This window comes from Cyrtonyx montezumae, unplaced genomic scaffold (assembly GCF_038088225.1).
Source record: "Cyrtonyx montezumae isolate F1298 unplaced genomic scaffold, pur_monq_1.0 scaffold_10, whole genome shotgun sequence".
NCBI lineage: Eukaryota > Metazoa > Chordata > Aves > Galliformes > Odontophoridae > Cyrtonyx > Cyrtonyx montezumae.
Genome location: NW_027071826.1, coordinates 34,739,655 through 34,758,399, shown reverse-complemented (window position 1 = coordinate 34,758,399; position 18,745 = coordinate 34,739,655). Strand labels below are relative to the sequence as shown.

Below are 18,745 nucleotides of genomic sequence, written 5' to 3'. Positions count from 1 at the left end.
CAACAAAGCAATTGTGGCAGGAAAAAAAGCAAGCACCAGCTGGGAAGGCAGCAGCCCTGGAGCAGCAGCATCCCTCCTCACCCACTGCCTGCTCAGAAGAGAGGTCAAGAGGCCGCACAGCACTAGTGCAGTAGGAGGGCTTCTAGCTCCCTGCTACATCCACACCTGGTTTCCTCTTCCAGGCACTCAAGTCCTCCCCACCCCCTTTCTCTGAAGCTCCTAGAGAAGAAAGCCCCATGTTTATCTGCTCACTGCCAGCCTCTTTCTTTGTTTGTTAACAATATTTCAGGCAACAGAAATTTTCTACCTGGTCCCCCCCATTTCACACCTCCACTCCCTTTCATTTCCATGCAGACTGGAGCCAGCATTGTTCCAGGCAGTATGTTTCCTTTGCCAGCATGCAAAGGCCCTGGGAAGGCTGGAAGGCCAGCGAGCAGCTCACCGAGGTGCGAGGCCTCAGCGTGCTGCTGCCCTGCTTGATGGAGATGTCAGACTTGCTCAGCCTGAGCAAACGTCTTCCTTTTACTGTTAGCACCTTGTCTCACCCTGCATCCCTACCACATCTGCTATTCAGTGTACTTCTGCGCAGCAATACCGTGAATTTGTTGGAGCAGGGACCATCTTCCCATTGCCCACATGACACAAACGCTGTAGGATCTCCATGTACTGCTGGAAAACAAGCCTTTTTCTTTTTTTTTTTTTTTTTTACCAAGCCAACCAGACGGCAAACAGCAGCAGCAGGGCACATATTTTGCCTTTGGAAGCACTGCTTGCCCTGGGGTGCTGGATGCCTGACCTTGCCAAGTGGACAGAGCTGCTGTGCACCACCGGTCCCAGCAGGCACTCCCAGACTACAGCAGGTCCTCTGTGGGAAGGGGGTGCTCCAGAGCTCCAAGGAAACAACTCCGGGTGCCTTTAGACTCAGATGTCTAACTTCTAGGTGGTTAATGCAGGGGTTTAAGATAGGAAATTCATTTTGTTTGGCTTCTTTGCAGTCAGGGAAGAGACTTAGATTAGGCGCAAGCCTGAGTTAGGTGCTGTGACGATCCTTTCCCAGTTATTTTTGTGTCCTAAAACTCTTGAGCTCTGGGGGTCTTTGTTCAGAGCCATAGGCTCCCAAGCTCCATCTGGGCTGTGGAGCAGCCATCCCTGGTGCAGGTTCAGGACAGTGCCTGTGAGCAGCCTGGGTTTGCCAGCTCTGGTGACTTGGAATAAGCTTTAGATTGCACACTTGTCTGATCATCTAGGCAGGAAAATGGAGCCTGGGAGGGACCAGTACAGACTTTCTGATAAGGCCTAAGCAGCTCCTTTTCTACTGGCTACACAACACGTTGCCTGGCTTTTCCTCAGGAGTTTCTAAAAGCTTTTTTTCTTTCTCTCGTTGCTGCTGAGATCTTTTGGCTCCATCTCCAGCTCAGCTGCCAGCCACCCAGCCACTGCACATGGCTTAGCCAGTAAGGCACCTTTTGTCTTCAGCCCAGGGGCAGGATGGCACCCAGAAGGATGGGTGTGCCATCCTGGGTGGGGTGTTCCTGCTGGACGTGGAAGCAGGATCCTGCGTGTCCCTCAGAGGACTGCAATGCAGAAGCTCTGGGCATTAAGCAGCACGCTCAGCTGCAGAACCAAGTGCTGTATCAATGCAGTAATAATCTCTCTGGCTCTCCCTAGATAAACTTATGTCTGAGGCTACCTGGAACCCCTCCATCTGAGGGTTTAGCCTTCTCTACATATTTCTGGGGCCATAGGAGCTGCCCAGCTCACCGACTTATGCCACTGTGAACATCATTTAGGTGCTGTGTGCTTGCTTGCAGGTGGACAGCCCAGGGACCAGAGGGGAGGAAGCAACTGCAGATGAGACTGATGGGGGATGCTACTCTGCCAGCAAAGAGCTACAACATATTGGAGAAAGTGTCAGGAAATACTAATGAAGAGAGACAAGGACAAAGGTTCTTTCTGATTAAGCTAGGCAGAGTCAACAAAGCTGCAGCATCCTGGAGCATCAGTGCTCGCACACTGCCTGCACCTGCTCTGCAGCCACTCTCGTGGTTCTTACACTCCACAGGGAGCAGGGAGGAAGGACAAAGGACCTGGCCCTAAGAGGATGGGAGGCTGTTCCAGGAGCATCCCGAGGGCTCCAACGCAGAGCAGATGCTGTACCACCTAAAACATTAATAATAAAATAAAATAAAAAAAAAAACACCTCAAATTTGAATAAATTTGAAAAGAGAAAGAGAAATTCCTTATGGCCCCAAAACGCAAGGGGACGTTCTATCCTGTCAGCGTGCTGAAACAAGTTGTATTTGTGTTATACTCCAGAGGATGTGTCGAGAGCTCTCCAGCCAGCTCTGGTTAGTTTGTCTTCAGGACTGCAATAAACCCCATAGTAAGCTGTCATGTAAGATAAGCATCGGATTTACAGTGCAAATTAGCCTCTCAGACAATGGAGTGAGCTAAGCATTTTGTTGGCACAGAGGAGCCCAGATTAAGGGCGAGACAGGCAGCAGAGATGAAATACACAAAATAATCAGAGAGACAGACACACAGCCAGAGCACAGGAACAACTCTGTTCCCTGGAGCCCGCCGCAGCCCATGCTGCTCATAAAAGCTCTTTACCATCTGTCAAGCCCTTTTCTCTTCCATCAATGACCTGGCCTTTTTGAGGGTCCCTTCAGCTTCACTTCACCCCACGTCAGCTCAGAACAGAGGAAGGAGGAAGAAAAGAAAAGACTGAAGCACACTGCTGTACAAATGCCAACTCTGCGCTCAGGTCAGTGTCCCACACAGCGTGCTCTTCCTGCCCACAGCCTCCCTGTCCCCACAATGTCAGTGCAGAGCTGAGGTCCTGCTGCTGTGCACCACACAGAGCAGAGCATCCTCATCAGGTCCCGGCAGGCAAGAACTCTACTTTAAGGAGGATTAGTACCAGTTGTTCTTCCTTACCGACTCATCAAAACAGCCTCTGGTCAGCAAGGTGAGGTGAGGAAGCAGCACGCATGGCTCTCCGTCCATAGGACACTTCTGTCCCATCTGAGCTCCAGGCAGAGGAGCTGGACTGGCACAAAGACCAAAATGCTAACAGTGCCTGGCACCAACCCGTCCCTCTGCAGAGGTGAGATGGGGTGAGGTCCCAGCTCCTACCTGAATGACACCTCCGGCAGCCATTAAATGACCCTGTAACAGCAGCTGGTGCACTGAGGTAGGCTCCTCTACCTGGAGAAATGTCTGTTCTGGAGGAACAAGTGAGGGGTGGAGGGTCAGTGACTCATGCAGCCCAGTCTCAGCTTCGCCACTGAATTTTAAGCAGCTCTGAGTAAATCATTCTCTCCTTTAATGCCTCTGCACCACTGCAATTGAGAATGCGTGACTTTCTAAAAGCCTCGCTTGTTGAATTACACCAAAGCGTGCATGGGAGGAAACTTTCCAGTCCTGATGTTTCTTGGAGAAAAAGCTGGAGTTTGGTTCAAGTGCACTCCTAAAGCTCTGAGAATCCCAAATGGAGTATTGTTATTTTTAACCTTGCGATTTTCTGAGCCTACCTCAATTTGAAACGCATGGGGTTGGCACCGCTGCTTCTCTTCCTCTTCTGTAAAGCGATGCTGAAGTTAATGATCCCTATTTCCTTGTATTGCTGGGCTGTCATGAAGGTTAATTAGGTACAGTTGGTGCAGTGCTTTAAACGGGAAACTGTGTTTGTATCATCATGACTAACGCTGACAGATTCCTGTTGACATTCTCAGTGGAGATGCCAATGACAACTTCCAATTTATCTTTGGAGAGGTTTCCAGTCTACAGACAAGTCACAACGGTGAGACAAAAGCTTGCCCCCTCCCAGGCACACCAGCTGGCTGTGGAGCTGCTGACTGTAGAGCTAAGATTCCTAGCTTGGGAGAGGCACCTCTTTTCCTGTGTGAGCCACTAAAACAGGCAGAGACTGCTCTGAGGGCTGGGCAACAGTGAAACCTCAATGCATACCTCCAAGGAGGACCCTTCTCCAGAAAAGGACCAGCTCTGCCTCCTTCCTTGTCTCTAGGGAAGAGTTAGCTGACTCTTGCAGGACACAGCTGTACCAAGCACCAACACCTGTGATGAAGGAACTGCTGTTCCTGCCCTTTCCAGTGCTTTAGGATCAAAGGTCTAGATCTGGCTGTGCCAAAGGCAAAGAGTTAATGGGAGCACTACAGAATGCTCACACACTTGTGTTTCCTTCCTGCCACGCTGCAGCTGGTGGAAATGGCTCCATGGGCTTTGCAGCTCTGCCCCCTCAGCTCTGCTTGCCCAGGAGTGGACCACTGCAAACCAAGGTGGTTGCCACCAGCAAAAAGCCTAGAAATGCCACATTGAGTTTACCCCTTGAGTTTTAAATGCTAATTCCCAGAGTCTGCAATCAGCAAGACATATCTGCCTCTCTCTGCTACAGGATGGTTTGTGTGAGATCCTGCTGCATGCAGCAAAATGGGGGCAGCTGTCTCCAAAGCCTGGCTCACCCCAGGGCTCGTCACTGGCACAATGAGCTTTAATTGTTCCTTGCATATGCCCTACGAGCATTATTAACTGCTGAAACATCTTCCTTGCAGTACTGTGAGAGAGGGTTCAGGAGGGTAAATGAACAGTGATACAGAGTGGCTTGTTTTCCTCAGCAGAGCCTGGGGGAAAAGCACTCTGACTCTGGAAGTGTGAGGCACTGCACTAAGATTTGCCCTGGTTGGGAATTTTCTGTTGGGATTTTTCTGGGGGGAGGAACATCACATCACATCACCAGAACTCCTTGTAAAGACATGGTGGTATTGTTGAAACCTCCACTGAAAAGGGAATTTGAGGAGTTTGGCCTCAGAGCAGCTAATAACCCAGTGCTGAAGGTCAACCTCAGGTCTGCCCAAGGATGCTCTCAAGCCCTCCCCAAACCTGCTCAGTGGCCCAAATTGCAGCTGAATGCCATGTCCTCTCTCACTTTCACTCTGTAGGAACAGACATTAACCAGAGGAGGAATGTAAGCTTACTCTCTAATTTTGCAAGTGCAGTTGCAATGGTCTGTAAGGAACTGCCATAGTCATCCTCCACCTGGGGATACTGCCTGGTAGCAGGAGGCAGCAGCCAATCCCACCTCTGCAGAGCCCAGAGCATCAAGGAAGGCATGTGTCCTCTCACCGCAGAGAGGAAATAATGAGCACTAATTGATTGGTCTCAGGGAACTTCTTAGAGACAATCTCCCCGCTCCCACTGGCATACTTAACCTCCAATCTGAGAGAGAAAAAAGTGCACACTGGGACAAAGTCCTCAAAAGGTTGTCGTCCTCTGACATAAATCATAAGAGCTTAAGGATGAGAACACTCCATTTTTATCAGCTTGTTCAACAGCTGGCCTAACAAGACCCTAGTCTCATCTGAAACAAATGTCATCTCTGACCACAGGGCACACATTGTAAGGAAGGTGAGCCCACAGGAGAGCCCAGGAGCAAAGCTGCATGGTCATTGCCCGTAAGGAAGAATGAATCCAGACACTGTTTCCACCTCCAACACAATGTCTATTTTTCCTATTGCAGAATACACACAGAAGGTCAGACTTCTGCTACAACCCACATGGGCGACTAAAAAGCCTATGGGATGTCTCAGGACCACTGACTGCGCAGAGAGATGATCCCCAAAGGCATGAGATCTCAACTTGCCCAACTGTCTGTGGCAGCTGCTTAGTCTCCCTGCACAAACCTCCAGGTCCTCCACAAGAAACCAGAATGACATGTTATGGGAAGCATGAACAGCAAGGGACAGCTATCAGACGGCCTTTGCTTTCCCTCTCCATTGAGTTAAAAGCATCAGAAGTGGCCATCAAACTTACTTTGTTTGAACTTTATGTCCCCGTCTACCTTCCATTTCTACTCTCTGCTCCACCTACAATCTCTTGCTAGAGTCAAGAGGTTTGCTCGGCAGGAAGCACAGAAAACTGTGCCAGTGGCTCCTGCTCCTCATTCTCCTGCTGGAGTCTCATCACTGTGACACTGTGATTTTGGATCATAAGGACAGGATCACCTCTTGCTGTGAATATGGCTGAGCACAGGGGGTTCTTAATCTCATTTGGTGATCTGTGGGTGGAAATGGAATCATCCAGTGGCAATGATGATTTTTCAGTGTCTTCAAGCTTTAATGGCTTGGGGAGGGGAGCTTTCACACAAAATAGTACTTTCCTTAAAAACAGCCTTCCCTTGTATTTGTGCCTAGGCTGAAGAGCCATCTTTTAAAGCTTGCTCTTTGACCCATGTTAACTCAGCTCTTGTCAGGGCACTACGCCTACTCTGACAGCTCTCTAACAGTGATTGCACATTCTTTGCTGAGCTGCTTTCAGCTGCTCGTGATAGCACCTGGCACAAAAGGACCCCAAATGAATCACAGGCTCTTGTTAAACAGCCTTGTTAATTCAGCTCTGATGAAGACACGGGAGAAAAAAAAAATCAATATTTGTTAAATGAAAAAGGACAAAACCAGTAGAGAAATAAAGGTCATTTTCATGGTTCTATGAGGCCCTTACAAACAATGGAGAGTAAATAACGTAATCCAAGCTTATGTAAGTAATGACTTTTTTTCCATGGTCTAGTGCTACCTGGTAGATTTTACACAAAGGCAGACTGGGTTAAGCCTCCCCTGCCCTGTGAGGCTAGAATTCCTTCCCATGACAACATGCCTACCTCACCATTTATCAAAAGGTGCCTGAGTACAGTCCCAACAGAAGTTTGGGAAGGATTGTGGAAGGGAAAGTCAGCCACATCTAACTAGAAGAAAGACGCCCTAAGCTGGAAGATCAGCCATCAGAAGTCCGCTCTGCTCATCCATCAGCTGCCGTCTGTATTTCATGTGCTCTTTCCCTAATTATTAAAGGCTTAATCTGTCTACCTTAAGGAAACACACAATTGCCCCTTAAAGACTTTGTAGATGAGACATTCAAGAATTTGTCCCAGAAAATTTCGGAACAGATCCTGCCTTGCTGACTGGGTGACCCAGGTTCAGGCATTTCCTCTTCATGATCCTGGAGCAACTGGGCAATGGACATTGATGTTTTCCAGCTGAATGACTGGCACCAGAGAAATCCAGAAATTGCCCATTTATTTCGACAATGCGCCTACTTTCCTCCCTAAAGGCACATGGAGGAACTGAAGTAAAAAAGGAGAGAGGTTCAAAAAGCAAAGGCACAAATTTTAACTGACCTGAGGTCTGAGTGAGGATTTCTGACTCAGAAACGACCCATTCACCCCAGTGGCTATCCAGGTGTCTTTCTGTCCACCCAAAGGATCACAAGACAGTTAAGCTAAAAGCTGTTTGCTACAGAAACAGTGGAGCTGGGAGTCCACCAGGGAGGCTCAGATGTGTTTGCCTGTTCGTGCTCTGGCATGCCAGCAACAAGCATGTTATTCTGCTGGTGGTAGGTGTTCAATGGCAGAGCCTCAAAAACTTGTTTCCCAGCTCAGCTGTTAGGGGGAGAGCGCTGCACTGGTGAGTAGGCAGGTATGCCCAGCAGATGAGCTGGCAGAACAAGGAAGGACAGCAGCAAGTCACATGTCAGAGGATTTAATCTAATCCAGTGCAAAAATCACACCCCAGCACCATGTCCAGACCTCTCTCATGTCCCCTCACCTCTGTCACTTCTAAGTGTGACAACCAGTCCTCCCACTGCAGTGCTCCCAGCAAGCCTGTCACCTGAAAATCTCAGCTCTGAACACATAAATTAATGGTAGCACTAACACTGAGCAAGGAGACATCAAATCTCCTCCTTAGTGCTGCACGGACCACGAGCTGCTGCTCAGGAATGTGAGGCCATGAGTGTGGCAGCTCCCTTTGCCTGCCTCCATATTCGTACTCTTGCACTTCTCATTGCAGACTGCAGTAAGGCACAGCAGGGCTCAGTGTGCTCAGATGCCCAGTGGGTACTGATGGGCTCTACCCAGTGTTGTGGCATGGGCTACAGGTATGGTGGCATTTTAATTTGATGCTCTCAGAGATGCTGGAATATCTAAGCCTTCCTTTGAGATCAGTACATCAGACCAGTAGGAGAAATACTGCTAATACTTCTGCTCTCATTCATTTTACCAACTTCTGGAAAACCTCTCCTATGCCTGGCTTGGATAGTGGTGTGCCGGGGAAAGCTGATAGTCTGGAAGACCTCAGACCCCTCTGGGATCACTGCCCTTCTTCAGTGCCAACCTGGCTTGAATCAAAGCCGAGATAAAGGCTCTTTCTCTTGGAGCAAAGGGCTCAGTGGAAAAATTCAGCTGCACACCTACAGCAGCCTTTCAGGTCTCCATGTTAAAACTGCACTTATACTGTCTTGATTCTATAAAGCAACCCAGCATGGCAACATAGTTATGATTTTCCTATTGGGAAATGAAGAACAATACTACTCTTTCTCTACAGACACCCCTTAATTTTTTTTTTCCTGCAGTTCTGCACGCATGGGAAGCAATAAAACAGAACAGTCGATTCCTTTAAAAATGAGTGACTATTCAAGGATGCTACCAAGTACCCTGGTACAGAGCTGCGGGATCCAGTCAGCTACCATCCCAGCTTTCACATCAGGGTGTCCAGCTCTGTTTGCAGTCCACGAGCAGTCCCATGCTATGCCTTTTCTCAACACAGGATACAACCTTCAGAAACTCCAGACTCAAACGTGTCACACTCCAGCTTGGCTAGTGCCATTATTACAGAAACTCATTTGCACCTCTATTTTCCTCCCTTTGTTTCCAATAAGATTCCTACAGGGAACAACTGGAGTGACATGAATCTCATCAGAGGCTGACGTCTCATCAGAAATCCCATCAAGTTATCATCTAGTCCCAACAGGCCCTCCACAGAAAGAAAACATCTTGTCATGGCTTGGAGGACCCCCATGTACATTGTGTCCTCAGCAGGGATTTTTAATGGGCTCAGGAATCAGAAACTGGATTTCATATTAGAAAGTTAAAAAAAAAGAAATCCTTACCATTTAAGTGTCCTCTAGCTCTTAATGGCACGGTTCTGGACTCTTAGCAACAAAACAACTCCATGTCAAGGAACTCCAGGCAGAGAAATTTTAATTCTGCAGTAACTCCACAGCAGAGCCCAAATAGCCGAGGAGGCCCTGCAAACACATTTCCTACCTGCTGAGCAAAAGCACTCATCTGCTCAAGCAATGGCTCCTGCAGCGGGACGTGCGCAGGCCTGTTCACTGCTCAGCCAGAACAACCTTATGGGACTAATTCAACCCTCACATACCTTCGACTTGGAAAACACCGCTGACACCACAACCCTAGCCCAGGGTGCAGAACACACCATTCCTAAATACTGAGCCCTGTTTCTGAAAGGGACAAAGAGCCATGTGGCCTCTAACCTGCACCTTCCAGATTCCTGCTTAATGAGTTTTTATCAGGCCTCCTGTGGCCGCACGCAAGCATCTCTCCAGCTAGGGGCCATCCCGAGCACAGACAGACGCTGTCTGCTGAGCACTAAAGGCCTCTCTTCCCCTCCAGCAACAACTTGGCTGGCTGAACTCCGGCTGGCTGATGGCAGCACCTGGATGTCAGCCAATGGCAGTAAGTTTTTCTGCAGCTGAATATGTTTAGTCCCCTTCCTAGGGCACCAGCTCCATTATACAGCTATTGTTTATGACCCCAATTATCTCCCAGAAACTGGTCCTTGCCTGCAGTTAATAACCAAGGCTAAGTGATCAACCGTTAGGACTCTAGCAAACTGGTTGTTAACTTCTCTGTCGACCAAGTTCAGAGTCTTTTACTGCTATCAGAAATTCAGATTAATGATTTATAACAGACATGGGCTCTCCAGCGATACAGCTAGGTGAGGCCAGATAAGGGGGGAAAGAATCACTGCTTCTTCCTCAAGGAGATCAGCCTTCCTTTAACTCACAGGCATCCAAACTTTTGGCTTGCCCAGGACACACTGAGTGAAGAGGAATTGTCTTGGGCCGCATAATAGAGCATATAATATAGTTAAAAGTATGTAGGTAACAAAACATATTCTTTTCATATATGTTTTATATAAACATAAAAAAAGGAAGACAACAAAAACTTTATAGACTAGTGGGATATCTGAACTTACTTTTGCGAAACTAGTGAACATGCTAACTCATTAGCTTATTAAATTATTTTACAGAATAACACTTGCCCAAGTTTAATAATTAAATAAGAAAATAAACATGTCTGCTTAGTTAAAAAAAAATCTTCGCAGGCCCACGCATGTGTAGGTGGGTTGAAATGTTATCGACAATGACTGCATTTTATTCGCCAAGTGGCACAACCGTACGTAATGTGCAATACTCGTGAGTTTCAATGCCATCAGTGGGTGTGAGAGGTAGAGTCGGCACTGCCCTGAGTCCTCCCTTCTGCAGTCAACTCACAAAAAATAACTAAGAATCACATAATAATGTTAGAAGTTGAAGATCTTGTGGGGCCGCATGTGGCCCACTGGGCTGAGGGTTGTACACATGTTTTAATTCCTTTCTCAGCCTTTCCTGTTGTCAGGAGATGGCAAAGAACATCTTATTTTGCTCTGTACTTCAAACTTTTCTTGGGACCTGGATAGTGTGTGCAGTTCTATATATAATACAGGCTTACTCCCTGGAAACTGCCTTCAAGGACCTCTTCCAAGCTGTAATTCCTACCCTAGTATTTCAGATTCCCTGCAGTTAACAAGAGCAAACCAATACTGCAAATCCCTGTGAGGCAGGAAAATGAAACCGCAAAAGGAAAGGCTATATAGAATCAGAGCCCAATGCGTAGAAATGAATCTCAGGTTTTAAGAGGACATCTACGGCCAATAACAGACACATTGTTAGCCTGTGCCAGCCTACCCCTCACATGTTGATTTGTGAAACAGCCCTCCAACAACTCATCAGAAAACAGTAATTTCAATTCAGAAAAAGCTAATGCTGCTTGCATTTCACATCTCACTCCTGTCTGAATGCTGATGAAGACCATCAGCCTGGCTTTCACAGGCTCCCACCAGGTACCCTATAGGACATAACATTCTGGATGTTCAGCAGCTCTTACTCCATAAAGTATGTATGTCTGAGAGTGGGGAATTACCACCATAGTCTTTGGTAATCTGTCCCAGTCTAGACAAACTCAATATGAGAGCAACAGAAAAATAAACCCAGGCAGTCCAGTTGTGCAACCATGGAGCTTGGGGACAGACAGTGAGCCAGGTGGCAAACGTGGGCTACCACAAGTGTAAGAATGCCAGGTTGATGATCCACATCCTTAGGAGTTGGTGACTTCTGTGACTCTGTGTGCAACAAGCTCATCGTCCACTTCACATCCTCTCTACAGCTCTCAGTCCTATACAGCACTGATATTTGCTTTCTACGGGCTGAAGAAGATGACAACTCACTGACATGATCATTTCTCTCTCCTCCTGGGAGAAGCTAAGGCCCAGGTCCTCCTCACCAAAAACTACTGTATGATGCCCAAAATATGTTTACTTTCCTACCACTCCAGCATCAGCTAGGAAGAGGCAGACAAGGATGGAAATCGTTGAGAGGGCACATTTCCCACCTGACCAGCTGCAGGATGAAGAGAGACCACAAGATGTGTCACCATGGGCCAAGGCAGGGCAGCCACCTGCAGCAGGGTGAGGACAGATGTTTCTATGCTGACAGTACATAGTGAAGGAAGATCCAGCAACAGTTGGAAGAAGCAACAGATTTTCTGGGGTGTGAAGGGGATGCAAAGATCAACCTGCACCGAGGGAAGAGTGCTCAAAGAGCACAGCATTTCCTGCAAAGATTTGCTAGTGCTTTTTTTGTCCTGCTCAGCCCATTCTCAGCCACAACCCTCACAGCCATGAGAACACAGTGACATTTCTTTTGTGAAAATGGGCCACCATGGAAAAGCTTGCAGGGAGTCTGCCTGGTCTGGTGGGGAGCTGATCACTGTGAGCCCCCAGCTGCTGTCCTCCATCAGGGCTCGGCGATAGCTGCCCACCATTCCCCAAGATGGCTCGGACAGCTTTAAAAACACACTCTTTCATCCTCACACACAAATTTCCTTATTCATGTATTCGGAACAGAAGCACTAACGGCCGTAATTGGATCCATTACGGGGGTTATTAGAGCTCTCAGTCACTGCCCGTGCAGCCCTGTGTGGCGCTGGGGAAATGCACAGGAAGAACAAACAGGGCAGAAGCACGGCCAGTGGCAGGGGCTTTAAAAATGTGTTAAGTTGTTGCTGTGGCAACTAAAGCAAAATTTCTGGCAGGAACCACCATGTGTGGGAAACTGTAAACTTCTCCATTTGTGGAAAACATTGGTCATGTCTCTGAAAGGGAGGTGGAGGAAAGGGAGAAAAAAGGTCTCTTTTCAGAGACTGCTACGGCCAGAGCCAAGAACAGTCTGCTTGCAAATTTATTCTTACGGCAAGCCCTGATGACGGGTGGATTATACATACCAGAGCTTCTCAGGAGCCAGTGCACTGAGACGGAGCTGGTGTGCATTGAGGAGCCCTTCCAGGTACTCAGTCCTGCTGGGTGCAGCTGCCAGGGAAGGGATCGAGCTGCTGCACAGCCCCACGCAGTGCTGTGGGCTGCTCACTGCCCCCACCTGCCTCCTTTGCATACACCTAGGTGGGGGTCCCATGGAAACGCAGATCGTCTGGGAAGTGACTTTTACTGAGATGACAGATGCTGGAACACCAAACTTTCCATCCATAAACAGCAGGAGATGGAAAAGCAGTGGTTAGGTCTGGAAATACTAACTTTTGGCTAGAAAGGTTGAACCTGATTTCACAGAAAGTACCGTAAGAGCCCATTCTCTCCGAGACGTCAAAACAAAATAGCAGTAATGTCACATATCCTGACAAACTTCAAACAACGTCCACCATTTTAATGTCTCAGTACAGGTTGCCATCTTTCAGGTTCCTATATGATAAGCATGTCAGTGCCACATTTAATTTAATTACAATGCAGGGCCAGAGTTCATTTACTACCAATTCAGGCTGAACAAGCTGTTGTTGTGTCACCTGTTTCATGAGATCCCCTAGATAATGCCAAGGCCGCCACATCGCCTCCTGCCCCACACTTTTCCTGCTCAAGGGTCATGGATGTCAATTTGTTGTTTAAGAACTGTGTAATTCACTCCTGAATTTCCAAAACACCTGAGTTTTGGAAACTCAGAACCGCACGGGTGCCTGATGTGAGGCTGAATTCTCTCCAGTTTAGAGTATGGGTGGGAGCTAGCAAATGAGCACTTAGCAAAAAGATTCAAGAGCAACGGCAGATGCTGCTAGCAGAATATTTGCCTACTGAGAGACACTGCATAGGCAAAATGATTGATGAGAGTTCAGTTTTTCTCTGAAGTCAGCAGCTTCACTGTGAAGACTATATTGCGAGTTAGACTCACCAGGTGGGAACGCTTTCCACTGTGAAAGGAGGAGCACAGGGAATGGGGGACAAAGATAAGGGAAGGCATCAGGCCGGCGAGGGGGATCACAGCCATGCAGCCCCATTGTAATGCAGCCAGTGTCCTCAGCTCTGTCCCCACTGACACAGAGGCTCGCGACTTCCCGACCCTCGCCCTCACTGCTCACAAGGCTTCACTGCATCAATGACCTCAGTGTGAATTTCTTAAGCTGACTGGCAGCAACCTGGAAAAAAGAAAAGCCAGGAGCGATGAAAGTGCACGGCTGCCAGAGGGGAGCTGGACGCTGGGCTGCAAGAGGCCCTGCCTAAGTGTGCGGGAGGTCTTTAAATAGACGCCCTGGGTCCCCTCTGCACAGCATTAAGGATGGCAGCAAGACTCTGAGGTCAAGAAATGAGTACTTGCAAAGCTCAGTGAAGCTTATGCTTACTATACAGCTCCAATTATCCTGTTAATCAAAGCAAAAATCCTTCAGTTTTGCAAATCTGGCCAGTGAAAGGCTGCAAATTCACAGCTCAGCCTTCATTTTTTGCCCACAACACTCGGATAACAGCTTGTTAGCAAGAGGGTTTAGGAAAGAAATGTAAGGCATTATCTGTCTGCAGCTGTTGAAATCTAAAATCTGAAGTATATGAATGTTGTTTGTGTAGACAAAGATTCTTTCTTGGCATAAACATCACCTCGACCCATACTTCTGTTATCTACTGAAATATACAGCATGTATCAAAACCACACATATTTTGTTCTGGTCAATGCAATCCATGATATGGCTTCTTCTAGTGAACAATGGAGTTTTCTTCACTGCAAACTACTTTTAAAGTCGTTTGCTGCTTTGAGACACACAGACTTCAGTTTAAATGCTACAGTAAGGTACAAAAAAAAAAAATCAGTCTATCAAACAAGAGAGAGGTAGACCACACACAGATCACTTCTCAATTTCCAGAATCACTGATGCGGTGAAGATGTATGTTGCTGGAGAACAGGCCTGTCACTGGCTTTGGGTGGTGAAACATCAGCAGCAGTTAAGGTTAGCTGCAAAATTCTCACTGTGCACACACACCAATTTCAGACCTGATGTTACAGCTGTTAACACCTGCATCAGAGCATTTCCAAACTTCTTGCTTTCAGAAAAGTCTGTTCCCACAAATTGGGATACTATTGTAGCCGAGAAGAAACCACAAGTTTTACTTTAAATTCATCATTCTGAGGGGCTGGTTACTTCCATAGGACTTATTTTTAATTGTGAAGAAATGAGGGGCAAAAATTATTTCAAAAGAAACGGGCTGCATGTATGGTGTTTCTCACCAGAGACCTACGAACCTGGAGACTGCTTTTTTTCAGCCCAACCTTCCCCCACGTGCAAATACAAAAGCTTAGGATAATCATACCCAGCTCTCCACCGAAAAGTAAGGTAGTGGAGGTGCCACAGGTAAGCACATGATTCTCACATAACTAAACAAATTCCATCTTAAAAATAGGTTTGGTTATTTGCCCAAGTATACTTGCTTGGATATCTACAATCTTACTGGTCTTCTGCTTTGAAACCTAATTTGCAGCCAGGATTTATTCATGGGCCGTTTATCCTCATCTCTTCTTGTGCCAGTGTTGTCTTATAGTTTAAATTGCTCTTCTCCCTCCCTGGTGTTTACTCCTCTGATGCGCTTACACAGAGCATTCATATCTCCCCTCAGCCTTTGTTTTGCTAGATTAAACAAGCCACACACTTCCAGTCCCCATGCATAGACTCTCCCTCACTCCCATCATCCCCAAAGCTTTTCTCTGTACCTGTATGCCAGTCAGGTGGATGCGCAGAGAATCCACTAAGGCCCTGAACAAGGCCACGTATACCCCCTTCTCCTAAAAGGGGCAGACTGCATCATACAACGTAGGATTGCATTTGGTTGCCACAACATTCATCATTAAGCACACAGTAAACTATTTTTGTGGTGTTAGAAATTGTCGCGTTTATACCATTTCAGTCAGTTTTTGCTGTATGATACCCAAGCATTGCTATCAGTAATGGTAATACACAAACTGCTTTGTATACTGCCTGTCTGTACAATCCACACCCAATGGAAAATCTATGTAAGGATCCAGAAACAGCTCTCCAGTCATCACAGGGTCATAGTCTGCCCGGACCAGGCCTGTCCCACCCAGTCTGCACCAACGGAGCAACGCACCACCTATCTGTGTGTGACCTCCCCTGATATCAGCTACTAATTGTGATGTGCCATCAAGGGCCTGGGGAAAGGCAGATGGCCCCGGTGGGATCCCTGGGTGCAGCCAACAGACTGTCACTGAGGACCAAGGTTTTCACAGGGCCCTCTTTTCATCATCTCCTTTGAGTCTGGATGCGAGGAAAAGAGCCACCATCTTCTACAGTTGTCACAGCTGTAACATTTGCAGCCTTTGTGCTACAGAATCTGACTTCCCTCCTTTAATCACCTCCCATTTCTCCACTTCTACTTTACTCGTTTTGTTGAGCAGAAATTCTCGAGGGTGAGCATGGCATTGTGACTACAGCACTCATCAGAGACTGCAGAAAGCGGCTATAAAATCCAAGGATGTAAGTAATACCTCCCCCAGATCTCTCAGAGCCTCGCTACCATGACAAAAGACATTTGGAAATGCTTATCAATAACATTGATTACAGTCCAGATGCTCAGGCTAGGTAAGTATTCTCTAGCACTCATGAAGCTGCCTGCGAGTGGGAGTTTTGCTTTAACAGGACTCAAGTTGTTTAGATGACTTTGGGCCAAGAGCAAATTGGTTTAATTAACACCCTATCCATATGGGGCTGTAAGCTGCAGAGCAGAACGGAGCTCCAAGAGAAGAGGAAGGGAACAGAAAAGCCTGCTTCTGAGCTGGCTGTTTCCAAACCTGTTTACTTAACTATTAGCCAGGGTGGCTTCTTCTTAATTTATTTATATAGAATATTTCTGTAACCATCTGCTCTTAAGCTAAACGAAAAATTATCATCTTTCTCCTGCCACTGCAGAGACTCCCTTGGATGTTCTTAATAATACAAAAAAATCTATCATTTTAATGCAGACAGCTTGGCTAATAAAAATGATCTGTACCATTTGTAATTATGCCACAAATACAATGCAAACAAGCAGCCTCTCCCTGAAGAGACCAAGCATAAAAAACCCCTCTCACCCATCAAGGGCCAGAGACCAGCACAGGAGCATGACTTGTTTTTTCGCTTGCCTAACAAAGAGCAGAGAAATAAAGAGGACAGTTTTATTACGTCAGTTATTCACTTCTGTAACAGGCTTTAGGTGCTTTAGTCAGACCTGGGCTGTACCCCATTCTACTTGGGAATGTTGCTTCAGACTCTGAATGTAAAGCCACGTCCCTAAGCAGGGTACCTTGTTTTATCCAACTCTACAGGTCTACTGCAGCAGAGCTCTTAAGTGCCCTGATGTTCCTACCTCTGCTGTGCAATGGGCAGCTGCTGCCAGCCCCAGTCAACAGATGGGAAATTGAGGCAGAAAGCAACAAATAGAACAGGCCACCGAAGGAAGTGGTGGAGTCACTGTTCCTGGAGGTGTTCAAGGAAGTGGCACTGGGGGATGTGACTGGTGGGCATGGTGGGGATGGGCTGACAGTAGGACTTGATTGTCTTAGTGATCTTTTCCAACTACAATGACTCCGTGATTCTAAAAGTAATAGCAAAGATTATGAAAGACAGCAGTGAAGCAAGGAAATGAATCCAAGCCAACAAACTGTTACTGAGAGATCACAAGCATTGCTTTCGGTCGGGCTCACCTTATAAAAGCTCCACTGCATTCAGTTTGCTAACAAATGGAAGAGCAGCTCTCCTGGCACACCTGTTGCCTGGTGACATGTTAGTGTGGATAGCACTAGATTAGCAGGCATGGTACCTGGATATTATTTCTCAACTGCTTTTCTATGAATGGCAGCAAATCACTTGTCGTCCATGATTCAGCTTCCTCCCACAGTAAGAAAAGCAATGAAATACTTAGAGGCTCAGGAATGAATGAAAGGAAGTGTTATTTCCTTGAAACAAGTGGTTAAGGGCAGAAGAATAACATTACACTCTAAATTATATCAATAATATATGAACATACTTCTTTACTAAATAATTCAATTGATAAAGAAATGTGTGTAAAGAAAGATAATCAATGTCTTGGGGATTTTCAGACCCCTCTGTGGAGAGATGAGCATTGTTAGAAGTGAAACATGAACAAACTGGAAGGTCAGGACGTGCCATGAATTGCAGTAGCCCAGGGGCCTGCCAACTTCCACGCTGCATCAGGAACAGGAGGGCCCTCCCTGGCACAGTACGGTGGGCAGGAGGTGCTCAAGGGCCGTGCATGGGAGCACCCTTTGGAAGTGGAACATGCAACCTCAGCTCGGCCAACCTGTCAGCTAATTTCCTTTGCTTTTGTTTACCAGTCTCTAAAAACAGTGTTTGAAAGTGACAGCCACAGGTGCTAAGTTCAGGGAGCCAGGAGAAAGGGAGGTCCCAGTGCTGCACCTTGCAGCATTTTGCTTCCGCCACCACATCACTGATTTTGCCTTGTATTTTTGCATGGCCTATTAATATTCATACAAGACTCTCCGTTGTGTTTGCACTTTGCTATCATGCTCACCGGCCTGATCTCTTCTTGTCTTAATAGGATGCAAACCTCACGAAATCAGATTTTATTAGCAGAACTCCATCAGATGCCCTCAGGAATGCAGCACCTCAGTCCCCATTCCTGCTAAAGTGAAAGGGAAGCCTTTCACGCTGCTGACATCTGTAGAGTTCTTAATCTAATACGACATTTTAATCTTAAGAGCAGAAACAAATAGGAGTAAAACAGAGGGCAAGGAACGCCACTGAATGCTGCTGAGTCAAGGCCCACGGCATCACAGCCAAGAGATGCAAAAGACCTTGAATAGTTTCTAATCCTGGCTTGCAATAAACCTGACAGGACAATAGTGCTGCTTCATTAACACCTATATCGCATTGATGGAAGACTGATGACTTATCTGCAAATGATTTCATTCAAATTCTCTGTCCTAGAGTACAAATCTGTTGGTTATCTTCCATACAATAACCTCACCCCTGGGGGCTTTATGCAGACTAAACTGAGGGGAATTAGAAAGAAAAGGCAGAGCTGCAAAGTGGCAACTCTGCTCCCAGTTCCTTCTCACTCTTTCAAACACCGAATTAACCAATGTGCATGAATTTTCAACTCCACTCAGTCCTGCAGAGACAAGAGCAGAGAACAAGATGGAATCGGGTGTGCAGAACCACCAAGGATAATCTGCACCTCTGGAGCACATGCCATGAGTCCTGCCCTACTGCTGCTCCATACATCACTATGGCAACTCCGTAGATTAATTC

General features: G+C 46.9%; 1 protein-coding gene across 1 annotated transcript in view; it reads right to left on the bottom strand.

Annotated features, from left to right (window-relative positions):
* LOC136060386 (transmembrane protein 263-like) overlaps nucleotides 1-18,745 on the bottom strand; it is a 183,924-nt gene that overhangs the window by 3,598 nt on the left and 161,581 nt on the right. The gene's annotated exons all lie outside the window — the stretch shown is intronic.